The sequence below is a fragment of the Ornithorhynchus anatinus genome, unplaced genomic scaffold (assembly GCF_004115215.2).
Source record: "Ornithorhynchus anatinus isolate Pmale09 unplaced genomic scaffold, mOrnAna1.pri.v4 scaffold_224_arrow_ctg1, whole genome shotgun sequence".
Taxonomy (NCBI): Eukaryota; Metazoa; Chordata; class Mammalia; order Monotremata; family Ornithorhynchidae; genus Ornithorhynchus; species Ornithorhynchus anatinus.
This window is the reverse complement of record NW_024396724.1, coordinates 115538-139893: the sequence shown is the minus strand read 5'-3', so window position 1 is coordinate 139893 and position 24356 is coordinate 115538. Positions and strand designations below refer to the sequence as shown.

The 24356-nt window shown below is 45.5% G+C and overlaps 2 non-coding genes and 2 pseudogenes across 2 annotated transcripts; 3 read left to right on the top strand and 1 right to left on the bottom strand.

Annotated features, from left to right (window-relative positions):
• Nucleotides 1–2667: 2667 nt before the first annotated feature.
• On the bottom strand, nt 2668–2805 carry LOC114808795. The gene has a single exon (XR_003756565.1). It is a non-coding gene; the product is annotated as a small nucleolar RNA SNORA7 (small nucleolar RNA).
• On the top strand, nt 10344–11299 carry ORNANAV1R-PS4097 (vomeronasal 1 receptor ornAnaV1R-ps4097 pseudogene; annotated as a pseudogene).
• Nucleotides 21503–22417, top strand: ORNANAV1R-PS4096 (vomeronasal 1 receptor ornAnaV1R-ps4096 pseudogene; annotated as a pseudogene).
• LOC114808789 lies at nt 24219–24356 on the top strand. Its single transcript, XR_003756559.1, has one exon. It is a non-coding gene; the product is annotated as a small nucleolar RNA SNORA7 (small nucleolar RNA).

Genomic DNA, 24356 nt, shown 5'->3' with positions numbered 1-24356 from the left:
GCTGATAAATGCTGCCTCAGCCTCATCCTCGTCCTTGTTCAGCAAACTGTCCTCCCAGCCAGCCGCAGAGCTGGGGACAGGTGAGTAGGACAGAGGAACTTCTCACCTCTCTTCTCTTTCTTTCATCTTCAGGGACCAAACATATAATGTATAGTGGGGCAGGATGTGAGTGCTGGGGTTGAGATTCTTTGGAATGATTGGGCTGGGAAATGGTGAGAGTAGAACAGGGGATTGGAACTTGGGTTTTGCCTGGGATTAAAGAGTGCAGATATAACTTGGCTTCACGGACTCCGTCCTCTGCTGGTTCTCCTCTTATCTTTCTGGCCATTCATTCTCGAGCTCCTTCGGGGGGTCCCCCTCCCTCTCCCATCCTCTACCTGTACCGGTTCCTCAAGGGTCAGTTCTTGGCCCTCTTCTGTTCTCCATATACACTCACTCCCTTGGTGAACTCATTCGCTCCCATGGCTTCAACTATCATCTCTATGCAGATGAGACCCAAATCTACATCTCCTCCTCTCTTCTCTCCCCTTCCCTTCAGGATGGTAATTCCTCCTGCCTCCAGGACATCTCCACCTGGATGTCTGCCCGCCACTTAAAACTCAACATGTTCAAAACTGAGCTCCTTATCTTCCCTCCCAAGCCCTGTCCTTTTCCTGACTTCCTTCCTTCCCGAACATCCTTCCTGTCTCTCAAGCCTGCAACCTTGGTGTCATCCTCAGCTCTCTCATTCCCCCAACACATCCACTCCATCACCAGTGCCTGCCAGTCTCACCTTTACAACATTGCCAAGATCTGCCCTTTCCTCTCCTCCAAACGGCTATCTTACTGATACAGGCTCTCATAATATCCCGGCTGGATTATTGTCTCAGCCTACTCTCTGATCTCCCTTCCTCCTGCCTCTCCCTGCTCCAGTCTATTTTTCATTCCGCTGCCCGGATCATCTTCCAGCAGAAGGGGTCTGGGCATGTCACTCCCCTTCTTAAAATCCCCCAGTGGTTGCCTATCAACCTCCGCACGAAACAAAAACTTCTCACTCTGGGCTTCAGGGCTCTCCATCACCCTGCCCCCTCCTACCTCTCCTTCCTTCTCTCTTTCTACTGCCCACCCCGCACGCTCCGCTCCTCTGCCGCCCACCTCCTCACCATCCCTCGGTCTCGCCTATCCCGCTGTCGACGCCTGGGCCACGTCCTCCCGCAGTCCTGGAATGTCCTCCCTCCTCACCCCCGCCAAACTAACTCTCTTCCTTACTTCAAAGCCCTAATGAGAGCTCACCTCCTCCAAGAGGCCTTCCTAGACTGAGCTTTCCCTTTTCCCTCTGCTCCCTCTACTCCCTCTCTGCTCCCCCCTGCCCTCTACTCCCTCCCCTTTCCCCCCTTCACCTCCCCTCAGCTAACCCCCTTTCCCTCTGCTCCTCCTCCCTCCCTTCCCCTCCCCTCAGCACTGTGCTCATTTGCATATATTTTTATTATCCTATTTATTTTGTTAATGAGGTGTACATCTCCTTGATTCTATTTATCGTGATTATGTTGACTTGTTATTGTGAGTTTGTCTCCCCCGATTAGACTGTAAGCCCGTCATTGGGCAGGAATTGTCTCTATCTGTTGCCAAATTGTACATTTCAAGCTCTAGGCACAGTGCTCTGCACACAGCAAGCGCTCAATAAATACTATTGAATAAATGAATGAATGAATGAATGAATGAATGAATTTCATTCAATCCAGCAAGCAGTCTTACTCACTAGGGGCTGACTGAGTGCTAGGCACCATGCTGAGCACCTGGAAGAGCACCACCATACTATCACCCGCATTCCCTGTCCTCGAGGAACTTACTTCTAATGGGTGCATTGTTATTATGAATTGAACGTATAGGTTGTGTTCAGGCATTTTGGAGGCTACATTTTGAGGCGACGAGTGCATAGGCAGTGTAGGTTTGAAGCAAATCAAGAGACAGTCCAGGAAATACTCCCTTTCCCCTGTTAATGTTAAGATCTGTGAATCCTCTCGGTTCTTCTACCTCACTCTAATCGGGCTGAGGAGATGTCAGCCATATATCGCTGCTGAGAGGAACAGTCCTTGAGCTTCGGATCATTCCAGAAAGGATTACTGTAGCTCCTCTTCTCCATAGCTCTTCTATCAAGCCCAACCATTTGTGATTTTCATACTGATCCTTTATTTATTAATGTTTTTAATCCTCTTTGCCATCAGCCATTGGGCTATTTGGTGTCGTGACAATCTACTCTTCCTTGAACAGAGGCGAGAAGGCAGAACATTTTCCACTTTAGAGCAATCAGATCACCACTCTACACACTGCTACTCTCTGATTGAATCTTCTCTGATGACTTATTTTTTCTTTGACAGTTAGCCAGGCAGCATTTCAATTTGATGTCAGTTATGGGTTGATTGGATTTTTGCTCTCTGGCACAGTTTTATTCACGCTTCTAGTCTTGTCTCATGCTATTGAGTCATCTTTAACCCATAGCAACTCCATGAACACATCTCTCCCAGAATGCCCCATCTCCATCTTTAATTGTTCTGGAAGGTGTATCCATAGAGTTTTCTTGGTAAAAATACAGAAGTGGTTTACCATTGCCTCCTTCCGTGTGGTAAACCTGAGTCTCCACTCCCGACTTTCTCCCAGAACACTGCTGCCCAACACAGGTGAGTTTTGACTTGTAGCAGATTGTCTCCCAATCACTAGCCACTGCCCAAATTAGGAATGGAATGGGTATGCCTCTGCTTGACTCTCCCTCCCAAAGTCGAAGCGGGTAGAGTTCTGGGAAATCTCCAGGTGTGACCCTGAGAGGTTAAGCCTCTGGTAGATTGATCTAAAACAGTCTCTCCTTTTCATGTAGCAAGCAATTTGGTTTTGAGCTATTTCTAAATGGATCACTCTCTCATAGCAGTAGCCACAGTAGTTGGGGCATCATGGTTTAATGGATAGAGCATGGGCCTGGGAGTTAGAAGGATTTGTGTTCTGATCCTGGCTCCTCCGCATGTCTTCTGTGTGGTACCTTGGGCAAGCCATTTAAATATCTGGGCCTCATCTGTCATATTGAGATTAAGCAAGTGAGCCCCATGTGGGACAGGAACTGTGTCCAACTAGATTAACTTGTATCTGCCACAGTGCTTAGAACAGTGATTGGCACATTGCAAGAGCTTTGCAAGTGTCATAGTCATTATTAGCAGCAGGAGTATCATTTTTGAGAGGCATACTTGGTGATCTTCATAGCAATAGGCTTTGGGAAAGTACAGAATATAGAGGCTACCTGTACCCTGACCACAAGGGGCTTTCAGTCTAACAGGGGAGATAATAATAATAATGTTGGTATTTGTTAAGCACTTATTATGTGCAGAGCACTGTTCTAAGTGCTGAGGTAAATACAGAGTAATCAGGTTGTCCCACGTGAGGCTCACAGTCTTAATCCCCATTTTGCAGATGAGGGAACTGAGGCACAGGGAAGTGACTTGCCCTGCTCTTCTCCCTCTACTCCCTCTACCCCCCCCTTCACCTCTCCGCAGCTTAACCCTCTTTTCCCCCCATTTCCCTCTGCTCCTCCCCCCTCCTTTCCCATCCCCTCCGCACTGTACTCGTCTGCTCAACTGTATATATTTTCATTACCCTATTTATTTTGTTAATGAAATGTACATCGCCTTGATTCTATTTAGTTGCCATTGTTCTTACGAGATGTTCTTCCCCTTTACTCCATTTATTGCCATTGTTCTTGTCTGTCTGTCTGTCTCCCCTGATTAGACTGTAAACCCGTCAAACGGCAGGGACTGTCTCTATCTGTTGCTGACTTGTTCATTCCAAGCGCTTAGTACAGTGTTCTGCACATAGTAAGCGCTCAAGAAATACTATTGAATGAATGAATGAAAGTTTGCTTGTTTGTGTGTCTTCCCACTGTCCCTTTTAACCCTCCCCATTCCTCAGATCAGGTACCTTTGAATGAAGTCTCACGACATTTCTGCTGAGAATCCCAGAGAATGGATGCCACCGAGATAATTTATGGCATCCTGCTTCTGCTACAGATCATTAATGGCATCAAGAGGAATGTCTTCCTCCTCCTGGTTTATGCTCATGGGGTCTACACCAGCCACAAAATGTACCCTTTACACTAGAATGTCCTGCCGCTAGTCTTGGCCAATCTCAACTGTTTTACAGCTGACCCCTAGCTCACATCCTGCCTCTCGCCTGGAACGCCCTCCCTCCTCTAATCTGACAACCACTCTCCCCCACTTCAGAACCTTTTTGAAGGCACATCTCCTTCAATAGGCCTTCCCAGACTAAGCCCCACTTTTCCTCATCCCCCACTACCTGACTTGCTCCCTGTGCTCTTCACCCCTCCCAGTCCCAAAGGACTTATGTACATATCTGAAATTTTATTTATCCCTTTACATTTCCCCACTCCTAGCCCCAAAGAAATTATGTATGTAACTGTAATTTTATTTATTTGTACCTCCCTGACTTTAGAGTGAGAGCTTTTTGTGGTCAAGGAATGTCACTGTTTATTGTTGTATTGTACTTTCCCAAGAGCTTAGTGCAGTGTTCTTCACATAGTAAGTTCTCAATAAATACAACTGACTGGTATGAATGAATTATTGGTCCATCACATGTGATGGAACAGATGATGTAATTAAAATGGAGTGGTGTGGGGAGGAGAGGCAGCATGGCATAGTGCATAGTGCATAGAACACAAGCCTGGGAGTCAGAAGGTCATGGGTTCTAATCTTGGCTCTGCCACTTGTCTGCTGTGAGGCCTTGGGCTAGCCACTTCAATTCTCTGTGCTTCAGCTTTATCATCTGAAAAATGGGTATTGAGACTGCGAGCCCCATGTGGGACAGGAGCTGTGTTCAAACCAATTTGCTTGTATGCACACCAGTGCTTAATACAGTGCCTGGCACACAATAAGTGCATAAACAAACACTATTCATATTATTTTTATTATATTGAACGATGGTGGGAAAGACCACACTGAGTCTTAGGGGGAGAGAGAAGCAGGACACTTGATGGTTATGACTCACATTTACATCTCAGCAGGCAGCAATGGGAAGACAGATGAGTCTTTACTCACAGGGCCTGGAGAAGAAAATGGGATCCAAAGCCAAGAGATGGGGAAAGAGACTGTGAAAAAATGCCCCAAAGGTCTGGGTCAGGTATGGGTTAAGGTAGTGGGACTAGTGAGGAAAGTCAAACCCCCTTCCCAAATTCCTTGAGCACAAGGACTATATTTCCTACTTCTATTGTCCACACCCAAATGCTTATTACAGTGCTCTGCAGGCCATAGATATTCAATTATTACCATTTCTTGAAATTTTATCTCAATATATTGTAAACTGTTAAAAGGCAGGCATCATGTCAAATGCGATTGAATGAATGAATATCTTATAACTTCATCATACTCCCTCGAGCACCTGTGTGCTTGGAGATGACTTTCTATTGCAATGGGAATTGATGTTCTGGTAAAGAGGCAGCAAGGCCTAGTGGGAAGACCTCATGCCTGGGAGATAGAAGACCTGGGTTCTAATCCCAGATCCACCACATGCCAGCTCTATGACCATTGGGGAAATCACTTAATTACTATGAGTCAGTTATCTCATATGTGAAATTGGGATTAAGACTCTGAGCCCCTTGTGGGACAGGGACTATGTTCAAATTGACTAACGTATCCAATCCAGAGCTGTGAAGAGTTCCAGCTATATAGTAAACTCCTAACAAATATTTTAAAAACAGAACAAAACAAAAACACCTGAAGTCTTTGAAGCTGTCCCTATTGAACTCCTTGAGGCTAGGAAACTGTATGAGGGCTTGCCACAACTCTCAGAGCTTTCCCCAACTGAACTAATACAAATAAAATGTGAAGCAGTGTTTCCAAGTGGAAAAAGCACGGGAGTCAGAGGACCTGAGTCCTAATTCCGGCTCCACCATTTGTCTGCCATGTGACCTTGGGGAAGTCACCGAGCTTCTTTTTGTCATAATTGCCCCATTTGTAAAACTATTGTTAAATCCTGCTCCCTGCAGCTGAGACTATGATCTCAATGTTGGGCAATGACTTTGTCCAGTGAGACAATCTGTTGTCTGCCCCAGGACTTAGAACAGTGCTTGACATGCAATAGGTACCCTAAAAAGCTCTATCTCTCTTCACAGTCAGAAGCCTCAGTAGCTAGTATACCACTAGATTACAGAGGGAGGAGGGAGAATAATTTAGTGGGAAGAATCCAGGCCTGGAAATCAGGAGACCAGCATTCTAGTAATGGCCCTTCCCCTGTTGTGTGATCAAGGGCTAACAAAATATGCTCTCTGCAGCTCAGTTTCCTCATCCTAGAAAGAGGATCCCTGTCCTCTTTCCCTCTTAGACTGATTATGATGTGAAAATTATGGTTTTTGTTATTATTGAGGTTGTAACTGTGAATATAAGGAAATCCCAGAGCAAGTCATTAGCTCAGATGGTCAGAATGGGAACATTATTGACTGATACCTGTGGCAAAAGATAGATCACAAAAATTGTATTTTGGTCCCCAAATTGCTTCCTGTTTTTTCAGTTTCTGATGCTTCTCAATGACTCCACCCTCTGACAACACGAGAAACAACAGCTAGTATAAAGATCTCTGGGTTGTTCAGTCCCCAGCTAATGGGCTGCAGAGGAGAAGATCCCTGTCATCCTTTTCTCTTAGACTGTGAGCCCCATGTGGAACAGGGACTGTTTCCCATCTGAAAAGCTTATATCCAGTCCAGTGATTTGTAGAAAAGAAGTGCCTAATAAAAGTCATCATTATTGTCATTGTTATTGTTATCATTATTGGAGGTGTTGCTGCAGTTGTTCCTGGTGGAAATTTAAAGAAAGCACAGAGAAAATCAGTTGCTGAGATCTTCATAATGGGCATATTACTCAGTGATACTGGAGACAAAGGATGAATTGCACAACTTGTATTTGGTTCCTCAAATTGCTTCCCATCCTTTCACCTGCTGATGTCACTTAGTTATCGTTAATTGAGTTGTCATAGGGTGGAATCTCTAATTAGTGTTAGGATCTCTGAGTTCCTTGATCCCAGGCTGAGGGCCACTAGTGGTCCTGGTCTGGGTGTAAGAGCCGATTAATGCTAATTGAGTTATTCATTCACCCACACGCCCTAATTACTTCCTGAAGGAGGGGAGAGATGAGGAAAGCAGTTGATAAATGCTGCTTCAGCCTTATCCTGCCAGTCTGGTGACCTGCCCTCCCAGGTAACCGGAGAGCCAAGAACAGGTTAGTAGGATGTGGATACTGGGCTGGATGTGCAAGCTGGGCTTGGTGCTCTTTTGGAATGACTGGGATTGGGGGATGATGAGAGTTGAACAGAGGACTGGATCTCGGTTTTTGGCTGGGTTGTAGAGTGCAGACCTAACTGCGCTGCTGAGTTCCTAACTTGCTAAGTCATAGTTGTGAATATTTTCCTTCAACTGACGGGAGATTCCTGCTTATGGGAGTTGTTTGGAAGCAATATCTTATGGCTCCGTTCAATCTTTTAATAAATCTATCAAGCCATAGTACTGACTGAGCTCTGCTTCTTTGCAGTCTAAATGCTGGAACAGTATAAAACTTAACAGATAACATCCTTTCTCTCAACCACTCTCTCCTTCTTTACTTCTGCTCCCTCCACATCACATCTAGTTGGGCCAAATCATAGCCCTCACGGTTTGTAGGTGGCCACGGTCACCTGATCTCTAATGATGTTGCCCAGATGTGTATCGTCACTGCAGTGAGGTTGGTGACCAGAATCTGGACCTCACGAATTCGGTGACTGCACAGTCAGGTCAAACCATTAACAGTAATAGGCATAGTATTTATTAGAGGTTTACTATGTGAGTTCCACTGTATTAAATGCTGTGAAAGAATACACAAGAAGCAGTATGGCTTAGTGGAAAGAATCCGGGCTTGAGAGTCAGAGGTTGTGGGTTCTAATCCAGGCTCTGCCACTCATCAGCTGTGTGACTTTGGGCAAGTCACTTAACATCTCTGTGCTTCAGTTCCCTCATCTGTAAAATGAGAATTAAGACTGTGAGCCCCACATGAGACAACACGATTACCTTGTAGCTACCGCAGCACTTAGAACAATGTTTGGCAGAGAGTAAGCACTTAACAAATATTATTATTATTATTATCATATGCTCATGTCTCCCCTACCAAAAAAAATCTGTCTCTTGACCCTACAGATTCCTCCAGTTTTCACTCCATCTTCCTCTTACCATTCTTCCCCAAACTCCTTGAGTGAATTGCCTTCACCCACTGTCTCAATTTCTCTCCTCCAATTCTCTCCTTGCCCCTCTCCAGTATGGCTTCCGTCCCCTTTCCTCCATAGAAACCGCCCCTCCAGGATCATCAATGATCTCTTTCTTGCCAACTCCAGTGGCCTCTAGCCCATCCTAGTCCATTGCCACCTCTCAGCTGCCTTTGACACTGTGGACCACCCTCTTCACCTGGAAACTTTATCCAACCTTGAGGTCACTGACTCTGTCGTCTCCTGGTTCTCCTCTTAGCTCTCCGGCTGTTCATTCTGAGTCTTCTTCGTGGGCTCCTCCTCTGCTTCCCATCCCCTAACTGTGGGGGTCCCCCAAGGTTCAGTTCTGGGTCCCCTCTCTGCTCCATCTACACCCACTCCCTTGGAGAACTCATTTGCTCCCGTGGCTCAACTACCACCTCTATGCAGATGATACATCTCCTCTCCGGATCTCTCTCCCTATCTCCAGTCTCGCATTTCCTCCTGCCTTCAAGACAGCTCTACATGGATGTCCTCTCATCGTCTCAAGTTGAACACGTCCAAAACAAAACTCCTTATCTTCCCACCCAAACCCTCTCCTATTCTGATTTTCCCATCCTGTAGATGGCACCACTATCCTTTCTGTCTCACAAGTCCATAACATTGACGTTATCCTTGACTCCTCTCTTTCATTTCACCCACATATTCAATCCATCACTAGCTCTTGTCAGTCCCATCTTCACAACATCACTAAAATCTGCCCCTTCCAAACTGCTACCACATTAATGCAAACACTTATCTTATCCCACTTGCATTACTGTATCAGTCCCCTTGCTGACCTCCCATCCTCATGACTCTTCCCACTCAAGTCCATATTTCACTCTGCTACCTGGATCATTCTTTTACAGAAACTTTCAAGACAAGGGATCCTCCTTAAAAAAACTCCAGTGGTTGCCCATAAAACAAAAAGTCCTCCCACTGGCTATAAAGCACTCCACCACCTTGTCCCCTCCCATATCACCTGGCTACTCTCCTTCTGCAAACCAGCCCAAACACTTCACTTTCTAATGCTAACCTTCTCACTGTACCTCGATCTTGCCTATCTAGCTGCCAATCCCTAGCCCAAATCTTGTCTCTGCCTTGGAACACCCTTCCTCCTCAAATACAACAGACAGTTACCCTCCTACCCTTCAAAGCCTTATTGAAGGCACATCTCCAAGACGCCTTCCCAAACAAAGGCCCCCCCACCCCGTTTCCTCTTCTTCCACTCCCTTCTGCATCACCCTGACTTGCTTCCTATGTTTTTACCCCGCCCCAGCTCCCCATTACTTATGTACATATCTGTAATTCTTTTATTTACATTCTCTGTCTCTCCCACTCTAGACTGTAAGCTTGTTGTGGGCAGGGAATGAATCTGTTTATTGTTGTGTTGTACTCTTCTGAGACCTTAGTACAGTGCTCTGCACATGGTTATTGCTCAATGAATGTGATTGAACGACTGAATGAATGAACACTAGTCTTTGGAGCCGCTGCAGGTCTTTGCTGCCCACGTCTGCTCACTATTGATCCAGATGACCACTGGGTACATCCAACTCCTGAAATTCCTTGAGCAGTTCTTCAGTCAGAATCCTCAACCCCAGGCACTGGCAAGCAGATCTAGGTCTAGAAACCCGACCTTCTCATCCTCTGAGCTGGGTTCTTCTCCTTGAACAAATAGCAGGACACCTTGTCCCATTACCAGTGGCTTTTAATCAGCCACAATATTTGGTAAATATTTTGTGGGTCTAGAGTAGAATCCCTTCTGTCGTTAGTTTGACAACAGGGTAGGTTACATGAATACTGCTGGAACAAATGTGGGATTTGTAGGTTTTTACAGTTTGGTATCAGGTTCAGTGAATACAGACAAATGGATTGTGCCCTGAGCTAATTGTCTTTCTGTGTCCTGCTGTGTGCAGAGTGTATGTGTCTCTGAATATGTATGTCTCTGAGTGTGTGTGTGTGTGAGAGAGAGAGAGAGACTTCCCACTGCATCTTCTAATCCTCCCTTTCCCCCAGTCCAGATTCCTTTAAATGAAGTCTCACTAAGTTCCTTGTGTGAATCCCAGAGAATGGATGCCAGTGAGATATCATATGGTGTCCTAATTCTGCTACAGATCATTATTGGCATCTCGAGAAATGTCTTCCTTCTCCTGATTTATGCTCATGTGATCATCACCAGCCACAAGATGAACCCATTAGATTTGATTCTTGCGCATCTGGCCTTGGCCAACAGCCTCATCCTTCTGTCTCTTGGCATCCCAGAGACCACATCAGCTTGGGGGCTGAGAAACCTCCTGGATGCTATTGGATGTAAAATCCTCTTCTACTTCTACCGAGTGGGCTGGGGCCTTACCATCTGCACCTTACCATCTGCCTCCTGAGCATCTTCCAGGCTGTCACCATCAGCCCCGGCACTGCCCAGTGGGCAGGAGCTAAAGCCAAATTACCCAGAAGCATCCTCCCCTCCTGCCTCTTCTCTTGGGTCCTCAGTCTACTGACGGATGTGATTACACCAATGTTCACGGAGAGACCGCTAAATCTCATGAATATTCAAATAACATTTATTTTCAAATATTGCTCCTCGAACAAACCAGTTAAAGTCACCACCTTGATCAATGTAGTGGTCCTCTCCCTGCGGGATCTGTTCTACATGGGGCTCATGAGCATGTCCAGCAGCTACATGGTGCTTCTCCTGCACAGACACCACCGTCAGGTCCAGCACCTCCACGGATCTCGTTCCTCACCCAGGGTGATGCCCGAGGTCCAGGCAGCCAAGTGTGTGGTAGCCTTGGTTTCCCTCTACCTTCTACTTTATGGGCAAGAGATAGTCATGTTGAGTGTTTTAATCAACATGAGGAAAAAATCTGCTCACCTGGTGAATTCTTTCAAGGTGTTATCCATTACCTTCTCGGTCATCAGTCCATTTCTGATCATTCACAATAACCAGAGGGTGAGAATGTTTGGGAGAGGGACATCTCCCATTTCCAACTCTGATTCCTCACCAGCTCCTAAGGAAGTTGCATGAACTTGGTGGATGTTCCATATTGACATCAATAGGAAGGAGACAGGACCAAGAGGTGAGATTTGGAGAGACATGGAGCCCCCTTCACCCCTGATGGGGCCAGGCACTCACTGCCCAAGCTTTCCTGATCATGGGGAATGATTCGATTGGACAAGAGGGGTTGGGGGTGGAGGGGGGCCTGGCCTTGGTCAGGGAAGGGGCAAGTGTTTCCTGGTAGTGGGTCAGCTGCCTCTCAGCCCTGAGTGAGCTCTGATCTTGGGGAACATGGGTCTTCTTAGGACATCCAGTCCAATTCCAGAGGCTCTTGTCCCCAGGTTCCACTCTTTTACAAAGACCATTACATTTTTGGTCCACCAGGCCTGACAGAACAGGTGATGGAACTTAAATGGAGTGGTGTGAGTAAAGGAGATGGTGAGAACAACCACTCAGGAACCATGGGGGAGAGAAAAGCAGGACCCTCAATGGCTGTGACTCTGTTACACCTCAGCAGGAGCAAGGCAAAGGCAGATGGGTCTTCACTCACAGGGGCTGGATGATAGAATGGGATCCAAAGCACTGAGATTGACAAAGGCACAGGGACAAGAAGCGCTAAAGATCGGGGTCAGACATGGCATATGGTTGCAGGACTAGTGAGGGAAGTAAGTTAGGCACTTTTTCCACAGTCCTTGAGGACAAGGACCATATTTCCTACCTCCACTGCCTTCACCCAATTGCTTAGTACAGTGGCCTACAGGCAGTATGTACCCGAAACATTACCATTCCTTGACATTCTGCCTCACTAAATTGTAACTTGTACAAGTCAGGCATCATAATTTATAGCTCCATTGTACTCCCCCATAAGCATCTGGGCACTTGAACGTGACTTTCTATAGCCAGGGGAATTGATGCTCCGGTAGGAAAGCAACATGGCCTAGTAGAAAGACCACGGGCATGGGAATCAGAAGATCTGGGTTCTAATCCCAGTTCTGTCACTTGTCTTCTGTATGTCCTTGGGCAAGTCACTTAACTTCTTGAGTCATTTAGCTCATCTGTAATATGGGGATTAAGTCTGTGAACTTTATGTGGGGCAGGGACTGTGTCCAACCTGATTAGCTAGTAGAGAACCTAGTAGAGTTCCAGGTCTATAGTAAACCCTTGAAAAATACTGTAAAATAGTAATAATAATAATTAAAAATCCCTCATTGTGGCTCCTCTTGGTGTCCTCCAAGTGACAGGACTTGCTGCAACTATCAACTGTCAGAGCTTTCTCCATCAGAACCAACACAAGCAATGCGGGAAGCAGTGTGGCCAAGTGAAAAGAGCATGCCCGGGCCTGGGATTAAGTGGGCCTGAATACTAATCCTGGCTCTGCCTCTTGTCTGCTGTGTAACATTGGGGAAGTCACTTAGCTTCTCTTTGCCTCAGCTAATTTACCTGTAAAATGGGGGTTAAATCCTACTTCCTGCAGATTAGACTGTGAGCCCTATGTGGAGTAAAGACTTTGTCCAACCTAATTATCCTATATCTGAACAGTGCTTGACACAAGTAGGGGCTTAACAAATACCACAAAAAAACCTATCTCCCTCCCCAGTCAAGAAACTTGCCAGCAAGTGTACCCCTAGAACACAGTGTAACCTAGAGGGGAGAGCCCAAAACTGGAATTTGGGAGACCAGGATTCTAGTCAGGGTTCAATCCCTGTTGTGTGACCAAGGAAGAGAAACTTATTCTCTCTGTGCTTCAGTTTCTTCATTTATTAATAAAGGAGAAGATTCCTGTCATTCCTCCCTCTTAGACTGTGAGCTCCTTGTGTGACAAGGACAGTGTACAATCTGAAAAGTCTGTATCTGTTCCAGTGAATTGTAAAAGTCAGTGATTAATAAAGGGCATCATTAATATTATTAGTTTTGTTTTTTATCATTGTTATTTTTGTAGTTATTCTTTTGTGGTTGTTGTTGTTTCCAGGATTTTAAGGAAAGCATAGAGATAATCAGAATGGGCACATTATTGAGTGATACTGCAGGTAAAGAATAGATTCCTTAATTTGTATTTGCATCCCCAAATTGCTTCCTTTTCCTTCACCTTCTGGTGTCATTGAATGACCAATGCAATTACTGAAAACTAATTAGTGTGGAGACTTTTGGGTTGTTTGGTACCAGGCTGAGATACTGCCCAAGTGTCAGAGATGATTACTCCTCGGCAAGTCTGATCCTCCTTGACCTCTCTGCTGCCTTTGACACTGTCGACCATCCCCTCCTCCTCCATACCTTATCTCACCTTGGCTTCACGGACTCTGTCCTCTCCTGGTTCTCCTCTTACCTCTCTGGCCGATCATTCTCGGTCTCCTACGCTGGAGCCTCCTCCCCCTCCCATCCTTTAACTGTTGGAGTTCCTCAAGGGTCAGTTCTTGGCCCTCTTCTGTTCTCCATTTACACTCACTCCCTCGGTGAACTCATCCGCTCTCACGGCTTTGACTACCATCTCTACGCTGATGACATTCAGATCTACATCTCCGCCCCTGTCCTCTCCCCCTCCCTTCAGGCTCGCATCTCCTCCTGCCTCCGGGACGTCTCCACCTGGATGTCGGCCCGCCACCTAAAACTCAACATGAGCAAGACTGAGCTCCTCATCTTCCCTCCCAAGCCCGGTCCGCTCCCAGATTTCTCCGTCACCGTGGATGGCACGACCATCCTTCCCGTCCCGCAGGCCCGCAATCTCGGTGTCATCCTTGACTCGTCCCTCTCGTTCACCCCACATATCCTATCCGTTAGCAAGACCTGCCGGTTTCACCTCTACAATATCGCCAAGATCCGCCGTTTCCTCTCCACCCAAACGGCTACCTTACTATTACGGGCTCTCGTTATATCCCGGCTAGACTACTGTGTCAGCCTTCTCTCTGACCTCCCTTCCTCCTCTCTCGCCCCGCTCCAGTCTATTCTTCACTCCGCTGCCCGGCTCATCTTCCTGCAGAAACGATCTGGGCATGTCACTCCCCTTCTTAAACAACTCCAGTGGTTGCCTATCGACCTCCGCTCCAAACAAAAACTCCTCACTCTGGGCTTCAAGGCTCTCCATCACCTTGCCCCTTCCTACCTCTCCTCCCTTCTCTCTTTCTACCGCCCACCCCGCACGCTCCGCTCCTCTGCCGCCCACCTCCTCGCCGTCCCTCGGTCTCGCCTATCCCGCCGTCGACCCCTGGGTCACGTCCTCCCGCGGTCCTGGAACGCCCTCCCTCCTCACCTCCACCAAACTGATTCTCTTTCCCTCTTCAAAACCTTACTTAAAAATCACCTCCTCCAAGAGGCCTTCCCAGACTGAGCTCCTCTTCCCCCTCTACTCCCTCTGCCATCCCCCCTTTACCTCTCTGCAGCTAAAGCCTCATTTCCCCTTTTCCCTCTGCTCCTCCCCCTCTCCCTTCCCATCCCCACAGCACTGTACTCGTCCGCTCAACTGTATATATTTTCGTTACCCTATTTATTTTGTTAATGAATTGTACATCGCCTTGATTCTATTTAGTTGCCATTGTTTTTACGAGATGTTCTTCCCCTTGACGCTGTTTAGTGCCATTGTTCTTGTCTGTCCGTCTCCCCCGATTAGACTGTAAGCCCGTCAAACGGCAGGGACTGTCTCTATCTGTTGCCGACTTGTTCATCCCAAGCGCTTAGTACAGTGCTCTGCACATAGTAAGCGCTCAATAAATACTATTGAATGAATGAATGAATGAAAGTCACTTATACACGCAAACACAGCATTCATTCCCTAAGGGAGGAGAGAAATGAGGAAACCAGTTGATAAATGCTGCCTTAGCCTCATCCTGCCAGAATTCAGCAAGTTGTCTGCCCAGCCAACAGGAGAGCGGAGAACAAGTGAGTAGGACAGAGGTACTTCTCTCTCTCTTCTCTTTTCTTTTAGGACCAGAGGCCTGCCCACACATGACGTACAATAGAGCAGGATGTGTGTGTTGGGCTTGGGACTTTTTTGAAATGACTGGACTGGGAGAAGATGAGAGTTGAATAGAGATTCAATCTCAGGTCTCATCTGGGATGAAGAGTGCAGACATAATGGGGAGGGCTGAGTTGTTAACCTACTAAATCTCTGTCGTGTGTTTTTTTTTTTCCTTCCAAAGACCAGAGGCTCCAGAATGTGGGGTGGGTTGGAAGCGACCTCCAAAGGCTCCAAGCAATCAAGTAGACAGGCAATCGATCCAGAGTATTGATTGAATGCCTTTTGTGTGCACCCTAGAATTCAAAAACTCACTGTGGACAAGATCCTTGCTTTCAACCACGCTCTCCATAGTAACATTCCCCCCCCCACCCCAATCCCGATTCAGCCCAATCTTACCCCTCACAATTGGCAGGTGACCACTGTCATTTGATCTCCAAAGATGTCTACTGGGTTCAGGTCATTACTGCAGAGATGGTGTTGACCAGCTGCTGGACCTCACAAATTAGGCGGTAACTGTCATGTCAAATCATTAATGGTAGTAGACATGATAATAGTATATAGTCAATGGTTACTCTGTGAAGATCACTGTACTAAATGCTGGGAAAGAATGTACAGGTGGGAATTAGACACAGAACCCAAACCTTGAGGAGGTCGAAATCTGTGAATATTAATGAAACCATCAATTTATCATATTGATTGAGCACTTACTGTGTACAGAGCAGTGAACTAAGCATGTGGGAGAGCACAAAATAACACACCACTTATGTACATATCTATAATTGTATTTATTTATATTGATGCCTGATTACTCATATTGATGTCTGTCTCCCCACTTCTAGATTGTGAGTTCATTGTGAACAGGGATTGTCTCTCTTTATTGTAGTATCGTATTTTCCAAGCACTTAGTACAGTGCTCTGCCTACTGTATGCACTACATACATGCGATTGAATGAATGAATGAATGAACAATGTAATAGGCACATACCTTGCCCACAAGAGCTTGCAGTCTAGAAGGGGAGACCTATATTAATATATATAAACAAATTACGGAATTGTACATAAGTACCATGGGGCTAAGAGAAGGTGTGAATAAAGGGAGCAAATCAGGGCAACACAGAAGGGAGTGGGAGAAGAGGAAATGAAGGCTTAATCAGGGAAGGCCTGTTAAAGGAGATGTGTCTTCGATAAGGCTTTGAAGGTGGGGAGTGTAATTGTCAGTCAGTTTTGAAGAGGGAGGGTGTTCCAGGCCAGAGGCAAGGAGTGGGTGAGAAGCCGGAGGTGGGATAGGCAGTTGGAGGTACAGTGAGTAGGTTGGCATTAGAGAAGCTAAGTGTCTGGGCAGGATTGTAATAGGAGAGTAGTGAGGTGAAGGTAGGAGGGGGGAAGGTAGTTGTGTTCTTTAAATCCCAAGGTTTCTGTTTGATTTAGTGTGGACTGGGCAACCACTAGAGTTCCTTGAGGAGTGGAGAAAAATGGACTGAAAAGTTTTGTAGAAAAATGATCCGGGCAGCAGGGTGAAGTAGAGACTGGAGTGGGGAGAGAGGTCCGCAACTGGCTGAAACAGTAAACAAGGCAAGATAGGAAAAGTGCTAAGTTAGGGATAAATTGGGGAGGAAACTGGAGGCAGATACATCGGGAACAATGCAACACTAAAATGGCAGAAGGGACCAGGATAAATGTCCCAAATAAAAACCAATTCAGTAGGGCCTATGCCTAGAGAAGTCAAAATTTCATGTTCCTTGTGATTCAGTGTCCAAGAACTACTCAAAGTTGCAGCAAACAACTACTCTGGCCACCAGCTTTCCCAGGTTATATTAATACCTCATGCTGTAGTTGCACTTTTCTTTCCTGCAACATTCCAGAAGGAGGCAGTTTGAAGTCGACCGTCTGTGTCCCGGGTCAGGGATTGACGAGAGTGTGTAGCGAGGTGAGGCTGAAATTGTCACATTTTTTATTCAGCCAGGGTGGGGCAAAGGGGTTGTGAGGAAAGGGTCGGCAATTTTATGTTGGGGAAAATCACACTTAATGCTCACGTGATCCTAAGTTTGGAGCGGTGATGGGACCCAGGGAGCTGAGAAGGGAGATTATACCTCCTCCTTTGGATTCTGAGCCATTCAGAGTTGCACTATGGTGAAACTGAATTCACACCATTATCTTTCAGATTGCCTCTTGGGAGTGTGGCTGTCTAGTTTCTAGAGCCTGTATCTACCTCAGCGCTTAGAACAGTGCTCTGCACATAGTAAGCGCTTAACAAATACCAACATTATTAGAGCAGTAGGAATGGAGAAGTAGCGTGGCTCAGTGGAAAGAGCACGGGCTTTGGAGTCAGAGGTCATGGGTTCGAATCCCAGCTCGGCCACTTGTCAGCTGTGTGACTGTGGGCAAGTCACTTAACTTCTCTGCGCCTCAATTACCTCATCTGTAAAATGGGGATTAAGACTGTGAGCCCCACGTGGGACAACCTGATTCCCCTGTGTCTACCCCAGCGCTTAGAACAGTGCTCTGCACATAGTAAGCGCTTAACAAATACCTACATTATTATTATTACTAGATGTGGTAGTAATAATAGTTGGAGTAATAGTTGGAGTGACTAAGCCTAGTGGATAGAGCATGAGCCTTGGAGTCATAAGGCCATGCATTTTAATCCTGACTTTGCCTCTTATCTGCTGTGTGACCTTGGGTAAGTCACTTCACTTCTCCGGGCCTCAGTTCCCATATCTGTAAAATAGGGATTAAGCCCTATGTGGGACAAGGACGGTGTCCAAGCCCATTATCTTGTATCTACCCCAGTGCTTAGAACAGTGACTGGCACATAGCAAGGGCTTAACAAATATTATAAGTATTACTACTAGTATTAGTGATAGCATTTACAGAGCATCTATTGAGGTCAATACACTGTTTTAGGTACTTGAGAAGTCCAAAACAGAGATGTATTACTTCCCCTGCTGCAAGGGTGTTGACCCTCCAAAGGGAAAGACAAACAAAAGTATAAATATAGTTGCCCTGCATATTTGAAGACTATATCATTATTATCAAGTGCCGTCCAGTTGTTTACGATTCATAGCGACTCAATAGATATATTTTCTCCAGAACGTCCTGTCATCTGCCGTAATCCTTAACATTTCTAGCGGTTCTTCCGTTATTGTCGTTATGGTCGCTAACAATCTAGGGGCTGTGCTGCCTTGTCCAGGTTTTCCCTGGACTTTTCCAGAGAATTAGTCCTCCTGATTATATACCCAAAATATGCTAATCTAAGTGGAGTCATTGGCCTTCCAAACACCACTTTGGCTTAATTTGTTCCAAAATCAATTTGTTGTTCAGGCAGTCCTTGGCATTTGCAAAAGCCTTCTCCAACACCACATTTCACAAGAATCGATGCTTTTTCTATTCTGTTTTTTCACTGTCCAGCTTTCGGGTTCATACACTGTTACTGGAAATGCCATAGAAATGACAATTTGTATTTTTGTGACAATTGTTACATCAGCACTTTTCACAACTTTTTCCAAGCTCCTCATAGCAAGTCTTCCTAACATTAATCTTTAGGGTTTTTCTGAGTCTTAGTTCCTTTATTATTGATTATCAATCCCAGGAGAGAAAAATTATTAACTATTTCAATCTCCACTCCACTCTGTTATGAATGTGTTAAAAATTCTAGTTATCATGATCTTTGTTTTCTTGACATTCAAATGTAGGTATATTGTTTTGCTCAGTTCCTTAACTTTTAATAATGAACCTTCAAATCTTCTTTACTTTCTGCTAGTAGAGTAGTATCATCATTCATTCATTCATTCATGCATTCATTTAATCTTATTTATTGAGCTCTTATTGTGTGCAGAGCACTATACTAAGCAGTTGGAAACTACAATTCAGCAACAGATAGAGACATTCTCTACCCAACAACAGGCTCACAGTCTAGAAGGGGGAGACAGACAACAAAACACAAGAAGTAGATAGGCATCAATGGCATCAAAATAGATAAATAGAATTATAGATATATATTAATGATTAATAAAATAAATAGAATAATAAATCTGTACAAATATGCACAAGTACTATGGGTTGGGGGTAGGGGGTAGGGCCCAGAGAGGGAGTAGGAGCAATGGGGAGGGAAGGAAAAGCAGAGGAAAAGGGGGGCTCAGTCTGGGAAGGCTCCATACACCTGCAATGGCTCCTCAGCCTGCCCTTAGAGAATGGAGGGCAGGGGGCTGGGGGCTGGGGGCTGCAGCCTCACTCTCTTTGAGACCCTGGAGCCATTGGTGGGGGCCAGTTTGGATGAGAAGGTGTTGGCAATAAAAAAGTCATTTGATTCACAGAAATCAGTGTCTGTCTCGGGCTTGATTCTGATTTCCAAGGCCATATTTTCCAACAACCTTCATTTCCATTCCATTACTAACTTTTGCATTCCAATCCCCAGTGATCACCAACACATCTTGCTTGCAGTTTTTATCTCTGGACTTCACTGTAAAATCTACTTCTTGCTCTGCACCTGTTGTTGGGGCACACTCCTCAAGTATTGTAATACTGAATTGTTTTCCTCTGAATCTAACCAATATCATTGACATCATTATACCCAATAACTGTCATAGTAAGTTCTATGTCAGATTTACCACTACGCCATTTCTTCTTTTTTCAGCATGAGCGGATCAGTAGATATTTTGCTGATCTGAATGGAAATACCCAATAACAGTCCATTTCAGTTCGCTTATTCCTAGGATGTCAATCTTCAACTGGGTCATTTCATTCTTGAATATTTCCAGCTTTCCCTGGTTCATATTCCATGTTCCAATATTCAGGGTATCTTTACAGCTGCGGGTACTCATTTCTTGTACAGCAACATCAGCGACTGAAGGTCCGAAGGCTCTATTCTGGCTACATCATAAATACCCATGATATTTTGAGACATCGTCTGATCAACCTCAGTAGCTCGCTGAGTGCCTTCTGACCTGAGGGGCTCATCTTCCTGCACTATATCTGCAGTCATTCTGGTATGTGTATCCTTAGAGTTGCCTTGGTAAAAATACAGACGTGTTTTACCATTGCTTCTGCACAGCAAAAACTTGAGTCTCTTCCATTTTCTTTGATCAACAATTTAATCATTTGATCATCCACCTTTGATTCTTTCCCATATCACTGCTGCCTAGCAGAGGTGAATCAGTTTTGTCGAATGCTTCATCTTAGACCTTTCCATTATGGGTAACCCTAGTGAGAGTATCTCTCAATGGAATAACTCTAAGCCTCATTGGCATCTGCAAACTCCCATGCCATGGTAAGGCATTGATTATAGGAGAGGGAGACTATATCACTAGTGGTAAAATTCTCCTATGAAAAAATAGGGCTAATTTACAGATAAAACAATGCAAAGATAATTATTAATGGAATAATAAACCAATACCCATACATGTTGAGACTGAGTTTCAGAAAACACCAAGTGACCAATTAATATATTCATTCATTAATTCAATTCATTCATTCAATAGTATTTATTGAGCGCTTACTACATGCAGAGCACTGTACTAAGCGCTTGGAATGAACAAGTACCTACAACATGATTCACTGAAGGGCATGGAAAGGTGATTGACATTCAGGATCTGTTATCTGCAGCACAGTGCCAATTCTGGGCTATAGTTCTGGGACCCAGCAGCCTTTGGAGCCAATGAACCTCTTTGTCGCCCAACTCTACTCTCTATTGTTCTCATAATCCACGATACATGTCCAACTCTTGGAATACTTTGGTGGAATGCCTGATTCTCCAGTCAGAATTCTACACCTCTGACACTGGCAGGCAGCTCAAGGTCTGGAGCTCAGACCTCCCGATCCTCTAAGCTGGGTTCTTGTCCTTGGACAAACACCAGGGCCTCTTGTTCTATTACCAGTGGTTTTCAATCAGCCACCATATTCAGTAAATATTTTGTGGCTCCAGAATAAGATCCCTTCTTTCTTTAGTTTGATGAAGAGGTGGGTTATGTGAATACAATTGGAACATATGTGGGATTTGTGCATTTTTACAATTTGATATCAGGTCCAATAGATACAAACACAAACACTGCATGATTTGCTTGTACCACCCTAGCACTTGTCACAGTGTCAGGCACATAGTTAGTGCTCAACAACTACCAATATTATTATTATAATTATTATTATCCTGAGCTACTGGTCTTTCTGTGTTTTGTTGTGTGTTTATGTGGGAATGTTTGTCTTGCCACTGGAACTTCTAACCTCCCCATCCCGCAGACCATGTTCCTTTGGATGAAGTCTACCTAAGTTCCTGCTGTGTATCCCAGAGAATGGATGCTAGTGAGATGTCTTACGGCATTCTCCTTCTGCTACAGATCATTATTGGCATCTGGAGGAATGTCTTTCTTCTCCTGGTTTGTGCTCACGTGGTCTTTACCAGCCACAAGATATACCTTTCAGATTTAATCCTCGTGCAGCTGGCATTGGCTAATACCATCAACCTTCTCACTCTTTGAATCCCAGAGACCATGTCAGCTTGGGGGCTGAAGAACTTTCTGGATTTGGTTGGATGTAAAATCCTCTTATACCTCTACCGAGTAGCCCGGGGCCTTGTCATCTCCACCACCTGCTTTCTGAGCATCTTCCAGGACATCACCATCAGGCCCAGCACATGCCAGTGGGCCTAGGTCAAAGCCAAATCATCCAGAGGAATCCTTCCCTCCTGCCTCTTCTCGTGGGTCCTCAGTCTGCTGATAGAGGTAACTACACTGATATACTTGGAGAGACCCCACAATCTCACCAATATTCAAATGATATTTATTATTTAATATTGCTCCTCCAGTAGTCCAATTACAGTCACCACTCTGGTAAACATGGTGGTCTTCTCCCTGCGGGACCCCTTTTTTGTGGGGCTCATGAGTACGGCCAACGGCTACAAGGTGTTTGTCCTTCACAGACACCACCGACAGGTCCAAAACTTCAGTGGATCTGGTTGCTCCTCCAGGGTGATGCCCGAGGTCAGGGCGGCCAAGAATGTAGACACCTTGGTCACTCTCTACGTTCTCCTTTATGGATAAGGGACTGTAACGCTGAGCATTTTAGTCAACATGAGGGAAAGATCTCCTCACCTGGTGACTTACTCCAAGATATTGTCCTTCACCTTCTTGACCATCAGTCCATTTCTGATCATTCACAGTAACCAGAGGATGAGAATGTTTGGGAGAAGGACATCTCCCATTTCCAACTTGGATTCCACACCAGCTCCTAAGGAGGTTGTATGTCCTGGATGGATGTTCCATATTGACATCAACAGAGAGGGAAAAGGACAAGGGGTGGGATGTAATAACAATAAGAACAATAACTGTGGAGTTTTAAAGCATTTAGTATATGCCAGGACTGTACTAAGAACTGGGGTAGATACAAGGTAATTGGATTGGACACATTCCCTGCCCCACATAGGGCTCCCAATCTTAACCCCCTTTTTATAGATGAGGTAGCTGAGGCACAGAGAAGTGACTTGCCCATGGTTACACAGCAAACAGTGGCAGAGTCTTCTGACTCCCAGGCCCATGTTCTATCCATTAGGCCACACTGCTTCTCGATATGGAGAGACGTGGAGTCCTACACCCCAGTGGGCTCGAACACTCACTGCCCAGGGATCCCAGATATGGAGGAATGATGAGATGGGATAGTTGGGGTTGGGGGATCCACATGGAACCGTGATTGGGGTCACAGTCTCACTGCCCCTTGGCTTCCTAGAGATTAGTTCGCTGAGAGACCTCCCAGCCTTGAGAGACCTCTGATCTCAGTATTCAAGGCTCTTCTCAAGACACCCACTCCTGTCTGGGGGCTGGGGAGTGGTCTGAGTCCCCAGATTCCAACTTTTCACAAAGACCACTTTATCATTGATCCATCAGATATGATGGGACAGACAATACATCCAAAATGGGGCAGTGTGGGGTTGGGAGACAATGGGAATGAACCATTCAAATCTGCAGGGGAGAAAGAAACAGGATGCTTGATGTTTGTGACTCCCAGTTACAGCTCAGCAGCAGCAGTGGGGAAGACAGATGTGATATTGCTCTCAGGGGCTGGAGGATAGAATGGGTTTCAACGACCTGAGATGGGGAAAGGCTCAGGGATAAAATTCCCCTAAAGACCAGGATCAGGCATGGGATTTGGTAGCAGAACTAGTTAGGGAAGTAACTCAAACCCTTTCCCACATTATTTGAGAGCAAGGACCATAATTCCTATCCCAGCTGCCCTCTCTCTAGTGCTTAGTTCAGTGCTCTGCATTTAGTAGGTACTCAATTATTACCATTCCTTGAACCTCTGTTTCCAGTAGACTCTATACTCCTAGAAAACAAGCATCATGTCCTATAGCCCTATAATGTTCTTTTAAGTTTTTGTTTGCTTGGCTGTGTCTTTCTGCTGCTCTGGGATTGATGGTCCATTTAAAAAGCAGCATTGACTAGTGGAAAGATCCCATGCCTAGGAGTCAGAGGAAGTCCTGAGTTCTAATCCCTCCTCTGCCCCTTTTCTGCCTTTTGACCTTGGGCAAGTTACCAGCAGTCCCTGCTCTTTCATCTCTGCTTACATCACCACCCTCTGCTGGATCCTCTTGTCTGCAAGTTGTTTATTTCAAGCTTGTCTTCCGTTGAGGAGGCCCTTCTGGGGAGGGGTTGAAGCAAGGGGCAGTTTCAGAAAATCTCCCAAAATATTAAAGGGAGAAAGGCTAAAACCTGAAAATCACCCCCTCTGCTGATCATGAATTTCTAATGTTTTGAGGCTTTTGGCAGTGAGGCAGTCCATATTTCCTTGTAATCACTGAGGAGGTCAAATGGTGCAGCAACTATGTAATAAAGCAGAGTTTGCCTACAGAACTATGACAAAGGAAATGTAGACCTACATAGGGTGGAGTGGGATTTCCAAAAGATGCTCCTAGTCTAAAAATGTCATGCTGCTTCCTCAAAAAAATTCCTCAACATCTTGACTCAGAGACCCAACCTCACACCCAACAAATAAACCACAAGTATCCCCCCTGTGCACATCTCAGGGTTGCACCTGAAGAGTTTCCAGTACTCTACCGGTGTCATCTATGGGAGGGAGAGTCAAGCAGAGGCCTACCCATTCCATTCCTAGCTTGGGCGGTGGCTAGCGAGTGGAAGGCAATCTGCTATAAAT